Genomic DNA, 16,619 nt, shown 5'->3' with positions numbered 1-16,619 from the left:
TCCTCGATCCCCTCCAATCCTGGTTCTGCCCCCTTCACTGCACAGAAAGAGCCCTCTCCAAGATAAGTAATGGCCTTCTTCTCACAAAATCTGACAGAATTTAATCCATCCTAATCCTTCTAGACCGCTCAGCTGTCTTTAACACTGTAGACCATCTTCTTCTTCTGGAAACCTTATCCAACCTTGGATTCACTGACACTGTCCTCTCTTGATTCTCTTCCTATCCCTCTGACCACTCCTTCTCATTCTCTTTTGCTGGCTCCTCCTCTGCTTCCCACACTTTGACAGTAAGGGTTCCTCGAGGCTTAGTTATAGGTCCCCTTCTATTCTACATCTAAACTCTCTCCCTTGGAGAACTCATTTGCTCCCATGGCTTCAATGACCATCTCTATGCAGTTGATTCCCCAATCTACAGCTCCAGCCTTTTCTTCTCCTTCTATCCAATCTCTCATTTTTTCCTGCTTTCAAAGGTGTATCCACTTAGATATCCCACTGATACCTCAAATTAAACATGTCCAAAACTAAACTCCTTGTTTTCCCTCCAAATCTCTGCCCCCATCTCTTTCCTATATAACTGTAGACCACACCACTGCACTCCTTATTTTAGAAGCCTTGGTGATGTCCTTGACTCATCTCTCTCATTCCACTCTAATATTCAATTTGTCACCAAATCCTGTCAGTTTAACCTTCACATCATTGCTAAAATCCACCCTTTCCTCTCCATCCAAACAGCTACCAAATTGATAAAAGCACTTATCCTATCTCACCTTGACTACTCCATTTGTCTCCTCACTGACCTCCCGGCCTCCTGTCTCTCCAAACCTCAATCCATGTATTCTTCATGGATCACCCTGCTTCCTAGATCAGTTCATGACTCTCCATTTTTCAAGAATCTTGAATGGCTGCCCATTCACCTCTGCATCAAACAGAATCTCCTTACAATTGACTTTAAAGCACTCAATCACCTTGCTTCAGCGTATCTCAACTCACTCATCTCCTACTACAGCCCAGCCCATACACTCCTCTCCTCTAGTGCCAGCTTATTCACTGTGCCCCTATCTCATATATCTCTCCATCTTTGTCCTCCGCCTAGCCTGGAACTCCCTCCCCCTCCATATATGTCAGACCACCACTCTATCCCCCTTCAAAGCATTACAAAGGTCACATATTCCAATCCTATTAAGTCCTCTATTTCCCTGCTCTCTCTCCCTTCTGTGACATCTATGTACTTGAATCTGTGACCTTTGGATATTTAATATTCACCCACCACCAACCCCGCAACACTTATGAATAAATCTTTGAATTTTATAATATGTTAATTATTCATATTAGTAGTGTCTTTGTCTCCCTCTAGATTGTAAGTTTGTTGTAGGCAGAGAATGTATCTGTTAAGTTCCCACTCTTGACGATCAGGTCTCTGCTCTCAACTCCACCCTCTCTACTCATCTCAACTCTCTCACCCCCCTTTCCCTCTGCTGCTCTTGCTCCACTATCCCACAGCCCTAGATCACCTCCTCTGTTCTCCTCCTACGCTCCTATGCTCGAGCTGCTGAGTGCTGCTGGCAAAAGTCCAAGCACCAAACCGACCTCATACATTTCAAAGTTATCCTTTCCTGCCTTAACTCTGCCCTCTCCTCTGCCAGGCAAAACTTCTTCTCCTCCCCCATCGACACCCATGCCCGTCACCCCCGCCAAATGTTCTGGACCTTTAACTCTCTCCTTAGGCCCCCTGTTCCTCCCCCTCCCCCATCCCTCACCCCCAATGATCTGGCCACCTACTTCATCACAAAAATCAACACAATCAGGTCTGAGCTCCCCCAAAACACCCTTCCCTCTCTCCTCTCCCCCACACCAACCCTCTCCCCTACTTTCCCATCTTTCCCTGCAGTATCCTCAGAGGACAACTCCTCCCTCCTCGCAAGTGCCACCCCCTCCATCTGCGCCTTGGACCCCATTCCCGCTCACCTTATAAAAACCATTGCCCCTGCCCTCCTCCCTTCCTTAACTTCTATTTTTAACCACTCAATCTCCAATGACTCCTTCCCCTCTGCCTTCAAACATGCCCACGTCTCCCCCATCCTAAAAAAAAACACTCTCGACCCCACTTCCCCTTCCAGTTATCGCCCTATCTCCCTATTACCCTTCCTTTCCAAAATCCTAGAACAATCTACAATCGCTGCTTAGAATTCCTTAACTCCCATTCTCTCCTGGACCCTCTCCAATCTGGCTTCCATCCCCTCTACTCTACCGAGACTGCTCTCTCAAACGTCACCCATGACCTCCTTCTTGCCAAATCCAATGGCTCCTACTCCATTCTAAACCTCCTTGACCTCTCTGCTACCTTTGACACTGTCGACCATCCCCTCCTCCTCCACCCATTATCACACCTTGGCTTCACGGACTCTGTCCTCTCCTGGTTCTCCTCTTACCACTCTGGCCGGTAATTCTCGGTCTCCTTCGCAGGCGTCTCCTCCCCCTTCCATCCTTTAACTGTTGGAGTTTCTCAAGGGTCAGTTCTTGGCCCTCTTCTGTTCTCCATTTACACTCACTCCCTTGGCGAACTCATTCGCTCTCACGGCTTTGACTACCATCTCTACGCAGATGACATGCAGATCTACATCTCTGCCCCGGTCCTCTCCCCCTCCCTTCAAGCTTGCATCTCCTCCTGCCTCTGGGATGTCTCTACCTGGATGTCGGCCGGCCACCTAAAACTCAACATGAGCAAGACTGAGCTCCTCATCTTCCCTCCTAAGCCCGGTCCTCTCCCAGACTTCCCTTTCACCATGGATGGTACGACCATCCTTCCCGTCTCTCAGGCCTGCAATCTCGGTGTCATCTTTGACTAGTCTCTCTCTTTCACCCCACACATCCTATCCGTTACCAAGACCTGCCGGTCTCACCTTTACAATATCGCCAAGATCCGCCCTTTCCTCTCCACCCAAATGGCTACCTTACTGCTACAGGCTCTTGTTATATCCTGGCTAGACTACTGTGTCAGCCTTCTCTCTGATCTCCCTTCCTCCTCTCTCGCCCCACTCCAGTCTATTCTTCACTCTGCTGCCCGGCTCATCTTCCTGCAGAAACGATCTGGGCATGTAACTCCCCTTCTCAAACACCTCCAGTGGTTGCCTATCAACCTCCGCTCAAAACAAAAACTCCTCACTCTAGGCTTCAAGGCTCTCCATCGCCTTGCCCCTTCCTACCTCTCCTCCCTTCTCTCTTTCTACTGCCCACCATGCACCCTCCGCTCCTCTGCGGCCCACCTCCTCACTGTCCCTCGGTCTCGCCTATCCAGCCATTGACCCCTGAACCATGTCCTCCCGCGGTCCTGGAACGCCCTCCCTCCTCACCTCAGACAATCTAATTCTCTTCCCCTCTTCAAATCCCTATTCAAAACTCACCTGCTCCAAGAAGCCTTCCCAGACTGAGCTCCCCCCTTTGTCCCTCTGCTCCCTATACTCCCCCTTCACCTCTCCACAGCTAAACCCTCTTCTCCCCCCTTTTCCCTCTCCTCCTCTCCCTCTCCCTTCCCACCCCTTCAGCACGGTACTCGTCCGCTCGACTGTATATATCTTTATCACCCTATTTATTTTGTTTATTTTGTTTAATGAGATGTATATCACCTTGATTCTATTTATTTGCCAATGTTTTTATGAGATGTTCTTCCCCTTGACTCTATTTATTGCCATTGTTCTTGTCTGCCTGTCTCCCCGAATTAGACTGTAAGCCCATCAAATGGCAGGGACTGTCTCTAACTGTTGCCGATACTATTGAGCACTTACCATGTGCAGAGCACTGTACATTCCAAGCGCTTAGTACAGTGCTCTGCACATAGTAAGTGCTCAATAAATATTATTGAATAAATATAATTATCATATTGTCCTCTTCCCAAATGCTTAGTACAGTACTCTGCACACAGTAAGCACTCAATAAATACAATTGATGCATTCATTCATTGAGCATTTACTGCATGCAGAGCACTGTACAAAGCACTTGGGAAATAACAACATAAAGGAGCTTATAGACACCTTTCTTGCCCATAATGAGCAGGAGAGACACACATTTATACAAATAAATGAATTATGGATATGTACATAAGGGCTGTGGTGATAAGGGAGGGGTGAATAAATGGTGTAAATCGAAGTGTTATGGGAGTTCACCTATAAACAAAGGGGACACGTAACTCAGTTAAAGTTTTAAGAGAAACAAGAAAGTATAGAGTGCTTTTCAGTAGTTTGCACCAGCTTCTTTAATCCACCCCTTCCATTGATCAGTCAAGGTCTGGTATTTAGTGAGAGCTTGTACTAAGCACTTGGAAAAATACATCAGAAGGAAGACACAATTTCCCTGTCAGCAAAGGGCTTACAGTATAATGGGGGAGACGGACAGAAATTATTTACAAATACTGAGATTAGGAGGGAATGTAAGGATACAATTGGGAGTAGAATGAATGCACTAGTTGAATCAATACCTAATGTACATTTGAAAATATGTCTATTCTTAGATGGTGAAAATGGATATAAAAACATAAATGCTGAAGTTGGCTGTTGAGCCAATAGGGGTTGGATGTTAATAATGAATTAAGGAAGGTGTCTTGGAAGAGATGGTATTTGAGAATGGCTCTGAACGCTGGGAGAATTGTGGCCTAGTGGATTTGAGTTGTGAGAGAGGTCCAGACCATGGAAACAGCATTAGGAAGGAGATGGAGTCAGGAGAATCTAGAACAGTGAGAAATTGATGTGGAAGAGGTAAAGAGGGAAAGCTGAGGATAAGGGAGGGAAAACCTCTGTTCTGTAGCTGGTAGGAGACTTTTTCATGGGGCGCCCCAATCTGGTTCTGTCCTCCCTAAGGAAAAGCCCCCCCAGCACCAGCTTCTTCATTGCTCCCTTCACCTCTTGGTTTCTCAGGGTGTAGACGATGGGGTTGAGGGTTGGCGTGACCATGGTGTAGAAGAGGGAGACAAATTTGCCTTGGTCCTGGGAGTAGTTGCCACCAGGATGGAGGTGCATAAAGATTATGGTCCCCTCAAAGATGCTCACGACCAAGAGGTGAGAGGAGCAGGTGCTGAAGGCCTTTCTCCAACCCTCGGAGGAGCCAACCCTCAGAATGGACCGGGCAATGAAGCCGTAGGAAATCAGGATGAAGGCTAGAGGGACGATGTCTTCAAGCATACTGAGGGTGAAGAGGACAAGTTCACTGATGGTAGCTTCCATTCAGGAGGGCTGGGGCCTCATAGATGAAGTGGTCCAGGTGGTGGTGGCCAAACTGAGGCAGACACAGTATGATTTTGGTGTGAACCAGTGAGTTGGCCACCCCACAAAGCTAGGATACAGCTGCCAGCTGCCAGAAGAGGCTGTGGTGCATGAGCATTGCGTAGCACAGGGGCTGGCAGACGGCTCCATAGAGGTCTGGAGCCATCAAAGCCAGGAGAATGCACTCTGTGGAGCCTAGGGCCAGGGAGACATAAAGCTGTATCAAAGCCAGGAGAATGCACTCTGTGGACCCTAGGGCCAGGGAGACATAAAGCTGGACCACACCGTCCCCAAAGGAGATGGTCTCTTTGGGCCCCCGCAGGTTCACTGGATTCTGAGAGACCAGGCTGGTGGAGAAGCAGAGGTCCAGGAAGGAAAGGTGGCAGAGAAAGAAGTACATGGGCATGTGGAGACGAGGATCTAGTTGGGAGACCACCATGATGGCCATATTGCCCAACAAACTCAGGAGGTAGAAAAAGAGTACACACATAAAGAGCACAGCTTCAAGGTGGGGTTGGTCTGAAAAACCCAAGAGGATGAATCCCTCAGAGGAATTTTCACTGGTTTCCACCATCATCCTGGGATCCTACTCCCCTACAGAGAGAGCAGGAATATAGAGTGTGCACTTTGCGGGAGGCGTTTGGGGGATGTTTTGGGACATCTGAAGTGTCACTCTCAAAAATGACGTCACTAATATTTACCTCTTCCTCTTCAACCAAACTGCTACCACATTAATGCATTTATCCTATCCTGCCTTGATTATTGTATCTGCCTCCTTGCTGATCTCCCTGCCTCCTATGTCTCCCCACTCCAGTACTTACTCCACTCTGCTGCCTGAATCATTTTCCTTGAAATACATTCAGACCATGTTTCCCCACTCCTCAAGGAACTCCAATGAGTGCCCATCCACTTACGCACCAACCAGAAACTCTTCACCTTTTGCTTTGAGGTACTCAATCACCCTACAACCCAGCCCGCACACTTGGCTCCTCTAAAGCTAACCTCACTATACCTCAAGCTCATCCACCTTTCTGCCAAGCTCTTGCCCACATCCTACCTTTGGCCTGGACGGCCCTCCCTCTTCATATCAGGCAGATAATTGCTCCCCCCAACTTGAAAGCCTTATTGAAGACACATCTCTCAGGCCCGCAATTTCAGTGTCATCCTTGACTCGTCTCTCTCGTTCACCCCACACAACCTATCCGTTACCAAGACCTGCTGGTTTCACCTTTACAATATCTCCAAGATCCGCCCTTTCCTCTCCACCCAAACAGCTACCTTACTGCTAGGGGCTCTCGTTATATCCTGGCTAGACTACTGTGTCAGCCTTCTCTCTGACCTCCCTTCCTCCTCTCGCGCCCCGCTCCAGTCTATTCTTCACTCCGCTGCCCGGCTCATCTTCCTGCAGAAACGATCTGGGCATGTAACTCCCCTTCTTAAACAACTCCAGTGGTTGCCTATCAACCTCCACTCCAAACAAAAACTCCTCACTCTAGGCTTCAAGGCTCTCCATCGCCTTGCCCCTTCCTACCTCTCCTCCCTTCTCTCTTTCTACCGCCCACCCCGCACGCTTTGCTCCTCTGCCGCCCACCTCCTCACCGTCCCTCGGTCTCGCCTATCCTGCCGTCGACCCCCGGGCCACATCCTCCCGCGGTCCTGGAACCCCCTCCCTCCTCACCTCCGCCAAACTGATTCTCTTCCCCTCTTCAAAACCCTACTTAAAACTCACCTCGTCCAAGAGGTCTTCCCAGACTGAGCTCCTCTTCTCCCTCTACGCCCTCTACCACCCCCACTTCACCTCTCCGCAGCTTAACCCTCTTTTCCCCCCATTTCCCTCTGCTCCTCCCCCTCTCCCTTCCCATCCCCTTAGCACTGTACTCGTCCGCTCAACTGTATATATTTCCATTACCCTATTTATTTTGTTAATGAAATGTACATCGCCTTGATTCTATTTAGTTGCCATTGTTTTTACGAGATGTTCTTCCCCTTGACTCTATTTATTGCCATTGTTCTTGTCTGTCCGTCTCCCCCGATTAGACTGTAAGCCCGTCAAACGGCAGGGACTGTCTATACCTGTTGCCGACTTGTTCATTCCAAGCGCTTAGTACAGTGCTCTGCACATAGTAAGCGCTCAATAAATACTATTGAATGAATGAATCTCTTCCCAGAAGGCTTCCCTGACTAAGTCCTCCTTTCCTCTTATCCCATTCCCTTCTGCATCATCCTGACTTGTTCCCTTCATTCACTCTCCCCACAGCACTTATGTAAATATCTGTAATTTATTTATTAATTTATTTGTGTATAATAATGCCTGTCTACCTCTCTAGACTAGTGATCTTCTTGTGGACAGGGAATGTGTTTGTTGTTGTACTGTACTCTCCCAAGCACTCAGTACCGTGCTTTACACACAGTAAGCAGTCAGTAAATGCAATTGAATGAACAAGTGAATGGGTACAGTCTGTGAGGACTATCTGTTGCCTCTCACCTCAAATCAGGGCTCAGACCTGTGACCAATGAAAAGTCTGAAAAGCCCTCCAACTCAACTTCATCAAACCATGTTCCTCTACTTCTTCAAAGCTTTCGTCAAAAGCCACCTCCTCTAGGTTTCGTCAATTACCTCCCCCCATCTTCCCCATCAGGTTCCACTGGCAACCCAATTCATGGGATGCACAGTGAGGGACCTAATGAAAACAGCATGGGAGTGGGAGTGAGGAATCTCCAGGTTCTGATCCTGACTCTATTACTAGCTTGCTAGGAGAATTGGGGCAAGCCCCCTAACTTTTCTGTGTCCCTGTTTTTTAACCTGCATTATAGGGGATATGCTGTCTATTCTTCCTTCCTCTCAGATAGCTAGACTTTTGGGAAACATGGACTATGCCTGATCTGATAATCTTGTATCTACCAGATCTTACTAGGTGCATTATCACTCAGTAAACACTTGATAAATATCAGGTCTTCCAATTCTGTTGAACTCTCTGAGCTTTCAGCATAGTGCTTTTGCCTAAATAATTGTATATGCTTACACATTAAGATTGCATAACTATTAATGATTAAACTCATCATCGTGAAGTTTGCCTAAAGACTGTGAAATTGTTAATAACTGAGTTATGATTGTGTAAAGTAAATTATAAAAATGTATGTGTGAAATATTTACTCCTCTATCACCAATCTACTTACTGTTTGTACCTCATTCTAGTCTACCTCACCATTGACCCTTTACGCATATTCTTCCTCTGGCCTGGGATTCCTTCCTCCTTCATATCCAACAGACTAACATTCTCCCCACCTTCAAAGCACTATTAAAATCACTTCTTCTTCAAGAAGCCTTTCCCTTCTAATATCTCATTTCCCCTAGTCATTCTCCCTTATGCAATTGCATCTGTGCCCTTTAAGCACATGATATTCATCTCCATCTTCAGCCCCTTAGCACTTACTACACATACCTCTAGACTGTAAGGTACAGGGTAAGCACAATGATTGATTGATTAATGGATTGGAAGTGGTGAAAATTCAACTAAATTGGATTAAAGGAAAATGCACGCTACACAAAAGCAGGAATGCAAACGGAACACCTTCCTTACCAACCAAGAATATAGACAGAGCCTCCTGCCCGCCTTAGCAGCAAAGAGAGGACACAGTCATCCAAGGGTGGGGGCAAAGTAAAGGCAATGGTGATTATTAAGTTTAAATTATTAATGGAATTTATCAAGTGCTTATCATGTGCCAGGCACAGTACTAAGCACTGGAGTAGATAGTAGACTGTTAGGTTGGACGTAGTCCATGTCCAACGTAGGTCTTATAATCAATCCCATTTTACAGGTGAGGTAACTGAGGCACAGAGAAGTTCAGTCATTTGCCCAAGGTCACACAAGCTTGTTGCCCATCCTTCTCCACATCAAGCAAAATCTTCTTGGCTGAAAGGCAGCAGCTGGTCATTTAAGGCATTCAATCAGCTCTCTCTCTCTCTCTACCTGTTCATTCTCCTTTCCCACTACAATCCCACCCACAGACCTCACTCCCCTAATACCACCCTGCTTACTGTGCTTCGATCTCATCTCTCTTAAGGTCAACACTTTGCTTTCTTTTTCCCTGGTGCCTGTAACTCTTCATATCTGACAAGCCACATTTCCCCATCTTCAAACTATACTAAATTCACCTATTCTCCAGGAAGCCTTCCCTGATGAATCTCTTATCTTCTGACCCTATTTCCCTTCCCTACTGGGTCACCTATGCCCTTCAATTCATTTTTCTGTCCCTCCCCACTGCAGTCTATTCTTCATTCTGCTGCCCAGATCATCTTCCTACAGAAACGCTCTGGGCATGTCACTCTCAACCTCAAAAACCTATAGTGGTTGCCTATCAACCTTCGCACAAAACAAAAACTACTCACTCTTGGCTTCAGACCTCTCCATCACCTTGGTCTCTCCTACCTAACCGCTCTTCTCTCTTTCTACTGCCCACCACGTACACTCTACTCCTCTGCCTGCTCACCTCCTTACGGTTTCCCGTTTGCGCCTATGCTGCCATCAACCCCTGGCTCACATCCTACCTCTGATCTCCTCACATCTGCCTAACTAACTCTCTTCCCTCTTCAAAGCCCTACTGAGAGCTCACCTCCTCCAGGAGACCTTCCCAGACTGAGCCCTTCTCTCCCTACGATCCTCCTCCCCTCCCCATTCGCCCTTTTTCTGCCCTCTGCTCTTCCCCCTTCTCCTCCCCTCAGCACTGTGCATATTTATTACCCTATTCATTATATATTTATATATTATTTATTACCCCACTGATTTTGTTAATGAGGTGCAAATTTCCATGATTCTATTTATCTTGATGATCTGGCTTTGTTTTGTTCTGTTTTGCTTTGTTGTCTCCCCTGTTTAGACTGTGAGCCCATTATTGGGCAGGGATTGTCTCTATCTGTTGCCGAATTGTACATTCCAAGCGCTTAGTACAGCACTCTGCACATAGTAAGCACTCAATAAATACTATTGAATAAATGAATGAATTAACGTTTTGATAAAATGGGGAGGTGCAGGGGAGATTTTGGGGAGATCTCCCTGACAGTGTCAATTTTCTCAATAAAGTAGGTGGCCAGGTTAAGGGCTAGAGAGAGGGAAGGCAGGGAAACAGGGGGTTAGAGGAGAGCTTTAAACATCTGGAACAACTTGCACGGGCAATGGGCATGGGTGCCAATAAGGATGGAGAACTAATTTGGCCAGCCAGAGGAAAGGGCAGAGTAAAAGCATGTAAAGATAATCTTGAAGAGGACAAGGTAGGCCTGATATCTAGAATTCCACCTGCCGCGTTCTGTGGCTTGCGCCTAGGAGCAAAGGAAGCAGACTGTGGAGGTGATCCAGGGCTGTGGGTTAGTGGTTCAGTGAAGGAACAGGGAGCAAGTCAGTTAAGTTTAATAGGGAGGTTGGTTTTGACAGGGTCAGTTTGGTTATTATCAGTAGATTGGTTGGATATGGAGGCTAAATGGGGAATGATGAGTTGAGAAAATTGGATGGGGTCAAAAGATCGGAAGCTCTGTGGGGACACAGCATGGATTATTTGTGGGGTGGAAGTGTGTGGGAGAGAAGACACATGAGGAGGTTTTGGTCAGATAAAGGTATTTCAGAGTTGGTGAGAGAAGAGACTATGCAGTGCCTAGCAATGATGAGAGCAAGCGCGTGTCCAAGTTGGTGAGTGGGTCAACTGGGGTGCAGCAGGACATCAGTGGGGTTGAGGAGTAGTAGAAAGTAGGCAGTGGAAGGATCATCAGGAACATTTACGTGGACATTAAAGTAGATCAGTGTAGGGATGCGGAAAGAGAGAAAGAATGTGAGAAAAGGATCAAAGTGGTTCAGAAAGTTGGAGGTGGGGCCTGGGGGCAGTAAATGACTGTGACATATCTGGAATGAGTGTCACAGGCGGATGATATAGGCTTTAAAGGAAGGCAAAGACAGGGATGGAGGAGGCAGAATGGTGCGAAAGTAGCTTGGGGGCATGAGATGGAGCAAACACCTCCACCTTTCCCAGAGTCTGGGGGAATGAATGAATGAAGATGAGGCTCCCTTTACAGAGAGCAGCAGTGGAGACCATGTCATCTGGAGAGAGCCAGGTTTCAGTGATGGTGAGGAGGAGCAGTGACTGGGTCAGGACACGTCAAGGATGTAGGGAAACTCCTCCATGTTGGAGAAGGGCTTCCACAAGCTGCGCTTGGCTGAGGCTTTGGGAATAGTGGCTGGGAAGGGGACAGAACAAGGGGTAGGGAGGGGTTGGATGGGAGTTAGCTGATGGGGCCGTTAGAGGAGGATGAAGGGTGGTGCTGGAACAGGATGACATGGATAGGGAAGCGGAGGCGGTGGGGACTGAACAAGGGGTAGGGAGAGATTGGCTGGAGGATGGGAGGAGGGAGGTCTGGGCTGGGCTGCTTGGAGGGTGGGAATTGAGGGGTCATGGTGAGGTCAGAGAAATTTAAGAATTAGGTGAGGTAATCAATAGCAATAAACTGCTTAATCCCATGATTCCCTGAGGAGAAGCTTGGGATTTTGAGAGCTGATCAGGGACTAAGTATTGGAGTTCTGGTGGACAGACCATAGGCAGTGTTCTGATGGCAGATGAGCTGGTTCTGCTGACACCACTCAGCTCAGAGATTTCAGTTTCCCTGGGCAGTTATCCGTCCTGTGCGACTGTTTTAGGTCCACTCCAGTTAGGAGCCCCTTGGTGGAGAGATCTCAATGTCCTTGGGCATGTGAACTGAACTCTACTGAACTCAATTCACTTGCTCCCTTATTCCCTTCATCGATCTCTAACCGCTAACCCACAACCTGGAATTACCTGCACAGTCCAGCGCCTTTGTTCTTGTGCACGAACTGCAAAGTGCTGCTGGTGGACTTCTAAATATCCCACTGACTTCATCCATTTCAAATTTATCCTTGTGTACTTTAATTCTTCCCTCTCCTCTGCTGCCTAAAATTATTTCTCCACCTTTATTGTCACCCATGCCCATTGCCCTTGCCATTTGCTCCAGACATTTAACTTCCTGCTCAGGCCCCCATCCTCCTGCTTCTCCCATCCTTTGCCCCTAATGACATGGCCACCTATTTAATTAAGAAATTGACACTATCAGGTATAATGTCCCTAAAATCTCCCTGTTCCATCTCCCTGTCTCTCCCCTGTCCTGCCCCCTCTTCAACTCTCCCATCTTTCCCAGCAGTATCTCTGGAGGAGATCGCCTCCCTTCTCTCAAAATCCACAGCCTTCACCTGTGCATCTGACCCCATCCCTTCATGCCTTATCAAAATGCTTACCCCCTCCCTTCTTCCCTTCCTAACAGCTGAACAGCTGAATCTTGGCTTCACTGACACCGTCCTCCCCTGGTTCTCCTCCTATCTCTCAGGCCACTGATTCTCAGTCTTTCATGGGCTCCTCCTCTGCCTCCCGCGTAACTGTGGGTGCCCTCAAGGTTCAGTTCTGGGTCCCCTTCTTTTCTCCCTCTACACCCAATCCCTTGGAAAACTCACATGGTTTCAAGTATCACCTCTATGCTGATGACACCCAAATCTACAGCTCCAGCCCTTATCTCTCTCCCTCTCTACAGTCTTGCATTTCCTCCTGCCTACATCACTACTTGGATGTCCTTCCATCGCCTCAAACTTAATATGGCTAAAACTGAATTTCTTTCTTCCCACCGAAACCCTGTCACTTTCCCATCACTGTTGACAGCGCTACCATCCTTTCTGTCTCACGAACCCATAACCTTGGCATTATTCTTGGATCCCCTCTCTCATTACACCCATATATTCGAACCATCACTAAATCCTGTCGGTTTTACTTTCACAACATGGCCACAATTCACTCCTTCCTCTCCATACAAACTACAATTTAATTACTGCAAGCACTTATCCTACCCTGCCTTGCTTATTGTGTCAGCCTCCTTGCTGACGTCCCTGCCTCTGTCTCTCCCCACTGCAATCTATTCTGCATTCTGCTGTTCAAATCATTTTCATTCAAAAACATTCAGACCAAGTTTCCCACTCCTTAAGAAACTCCAGTGGTTGCCCATCCAGAGAAGCAGCGTGGCTCAGTGGCAAAAGCCTGGGCTTGGGAGTCAGAGCTCATGGGTTCGAATCCTAGTTCTCCCACTTGTCAGCTGTGTGACTGTGGACAAGTCACTTAACTTCTCTGTGCCTCAATTACCTCATCTGTAAACTGGGATTAATTGTGATCCTTACGTGGGACAACCTGATTACTCTGTATCTACCCCAGCACTTAGAACAGTGCTCTGCATATAGTAAACACTTAACGAATACCAAAATTATTATGCACCTCCATATCAAACAAAAACTCCTCACCATTGGCTTTTAAGCACTTAATCACCTTGAGCTCCTCAAATCTGCCAAACATTCATTCTTCCCCCCTTCAAAGCCTTACTGAATGTACACCTCCTCCATGAGGCCTTCCCAGCTTAAGCTCCCTTTTCCTCAGCTCCCCATCCCTTCCAGGTCACCTCGACTCACTCCCTTTGCTCTTCCCCCTCTCCCCCAGCTCCACAACATTTATATAGTTATATATGTATATATTCATAATTCTATTTATTTATATTCATGCTGTTAACTTATTTTGTTGTCTGTCCCCCTCGCCCAGACTATAAAGCCCATTGTGGGCAGGGATTGTCTCTCTTTATTAGTAAATTGTACTTTTCATGTGCTTAATACAGTGCTCAATACACAGTAAGTGGTCAGTAAATACTACTGAATGCAGGCAATGTACATTAACTGTCATGGGGAAGTAGGGATAAGCTGAGAGTGAAGTAAGAAGAAGAAATTGAAGGAAAATGGAATTATCATTTTAGAGTTCCTGAGAACTATGCTTTACTTTCTGGGAAAGAGGAGAGTCCAGAACTTTACTAGATCAGACACACCAGTGTTCCCTACTCTGGCAATCAGGACTCTCCCCTCCTTTCTTGACCCCCCCATCTCCCCCAACCCCTTCGCTATTTTAAAGAGGATTTCCAACAGGGAAGGGAGTTGGTTCCTTCCATGGAGATATCTCAGATTCCCACTCCAAGCACTGTCACAACAACAGCAAGTGACGCTGTAATGGCACCCCTGAAGAGAGATGATCTCAACCACCTTGTCCCTATAATTGCTGCTCTGGCTGCGTCCCTCCAGAACAGAAAAGCTAAGTCTTTTTCTGCACAGAATTGCGTGTTGGGAGAATAAACTTGTTCAGGTGAGTGTGTCATTAAGTGTCAAGCTCTGTGCAACATGGAATGGAGACGGAGAATCAGAGGGGGCATGCAGCCTGAAAGCAGGGATAAGGAGACCTGGGGCAGTGAGAGCCCTGGGGCAGTGATGAAGTGAGAAGAAGAAATTTAAGGAAAATTGTATTATCATTTTAAAGTTCCTGAGAACTATGCTTTACTTTCTGGGGAAGAGGAGAGTCCAGAACTTCAATACATCAGACACACCAGTGTTCCCTACTCTGGCAATCAGAATTCTCCCTTCCTTTCTCTGGTCCCCCTCCACTCTCCCCACCCCCTTCCCTCAACCTGGCCTAAACTCTTTTTCCTGTAATGATTTTTGGTGATTTTCATTCCCAGAAAATAAGATTGATTAACTTCTACCTCTAATCCTACCCATAGGCCCCACTTAAAACTTAGAGGTCTACCTAGAGATCTTCTAAATGTTCCTGCTGCCTTTTTGGCAATAAAGAGTCCATATCCTGGGTTTCCTACTTTTACAGAAACTTCCTCATCCAATTCCTTCATTGAAATTTCACATTTTAGTCAATAATACACCAGCATCCATCCTGTTCCTTTAGACCTCAGTGATAGTATTGCCATTTACTTCTGACTGCCTCTTTCTACTCTCCCACATCCTAATCTTTGCTCACACCCTTCCTCCTTTCTTTAATACCCGTCCCCTTCAAGTATCCAAGCCTTTACCTCTTCTCATTTTCAAAGCCCTCCTGAAAATCCATCTTCTCCAAAAGGCATTTCCTAATTAATTTCCTCCTTCCTATATTGCTTCATTCCACTGTCGCCCTAAAAAATTTATGTTTACATGACTTAGCACTTACTGTAGTCTCACTGCAGTTTTGTTTGATATGGAGGTTGATAGGCAACCACTAGAGATTTTTGAGGATGGGAGTGACATGCCCTGAACATTTCTGTAAAAAGATAATCTGGGCAGCAGAGTGAAATATGGCCTGAAAGTGGGGACAGGTAGAAGATTGGGAGGTCAGAAAGGAGGCTGTTATGATAATCTGGTCAGGATAGAATGAGAACTTTTTTTCCCCACTTCAGCCTTTCTGTACAACTGTTTTCCTATTTTGGCTAAAGGTTTCTCACTCTTTCTTACTTCCTCTTTGCCTTCTTCTTTCCCCACCTTTATCTCTGTTTTCTTCTTTTTTCTCAGCCCCAACCCTGTCTTTTCTATTTCACTCCACTGTGTTATGGGTCTTCACATAGAAATAAACCAATCACTTATAAAATTCTTAGAACACTTCGTCATCTCCATAAGTATTGGCATAACTCCTTCTGTTTCCACCAGTTTTCAAATACTGAGCTTTAGGTTCTCATTCATCTGTAAAGTCATTTTTTCCTGAAAGCTTGAAGATGCCCAAGCTGGTTGTTTTATCTTCTCTCCTTGTAGTCATTGTAAATATATTTATACCCTCTATAGATCTTACCCCTTTCTATTTTAATCTGACATCATTTCAGTGTCATTATCCACTGTAACAATACACTTTCACTCAATTAATGCTATTTGATTGAACACTTACTGTGTGTAGAGTACTGTATTAAGTGCTTGAAAATTATAATACAGCAATAGAGATAAAATCCCTGCACAAAACAGGCTCTCATCCTGGGGGAGGGGTGGGGTAGGGTGGAGTCAGGCATCAATACAAATAACCAGGCATCAATATAAATGAATATAATTATAGATATATACATATGTGCTGTGGGGGGAAGCACAACGGGAGTGAGTTATGGTGATGCAGAAGGGAGGAGGAGCTTACAAAAACCGGGTTTAGTCTGGGAAGTCCTCTTGGTGGAGGTGTGCCTTCAGTAGCACTTTGAAGGGGGGAAGAGTGACTGTCCAGAAGATTTGAGGTGAGAGGCAGGTCCAGGCCAGAGGTATGTGGGCCAGGGGTTGGCAGCAAGACAAGCGATATTGAAGCAAGTGAGAAGATTAGCACCAGAAGAGCAGAGAGTGCAGATTGGATGTAGAAGGAGAGAAGGGAAGTGAGGTAGGAAGGGGACAAGGTGATGGAGACCTTTAAAGCCAATATTGAGGAATTTTTGTTTGATATAGAAGTGGATAGGCAACCCCTGGAGATTTTTGATGGGGGTGGGGGTGTGACATGCCCTGAGTTTTT

The 16,619-nt window shown here is 46.5% G+C and overlaps 1 pseudogene; it reads right to left on the bottom strand.

Annotated features, from left to right (window-relative positions):
• Positions 1-4,718: 4,718 nt before the first annotated feature.
• On the bottom strand, positions 4,719-5,829 carry LOC100084716 (annotated as a pseudogene).
• Positions 5,830-16,619: the final 10,790 nt, after the last annotated feature.

Source organism: Ornithorhynchus anatinus, chromosome 12 (assembly GCF_004115215.2).
Source record: "Ornithorhynchus anatinus isolate Pmale09 chromosome 12, mOrnAna1.pri.v4, whole genome shotgun sequence".
NCBI lineage: Eukaryota > Metazoa > Chordata > Mammalia > Monotremata > Ornithorhynchidae > Ornithorhynchus > Ornithorhynchus anatinus.
The sequence above is the reverse complement of the archived record's forward strand: the minus strand, read 5'-3'. Positions and strand labels throughout refer to the sequence as shown.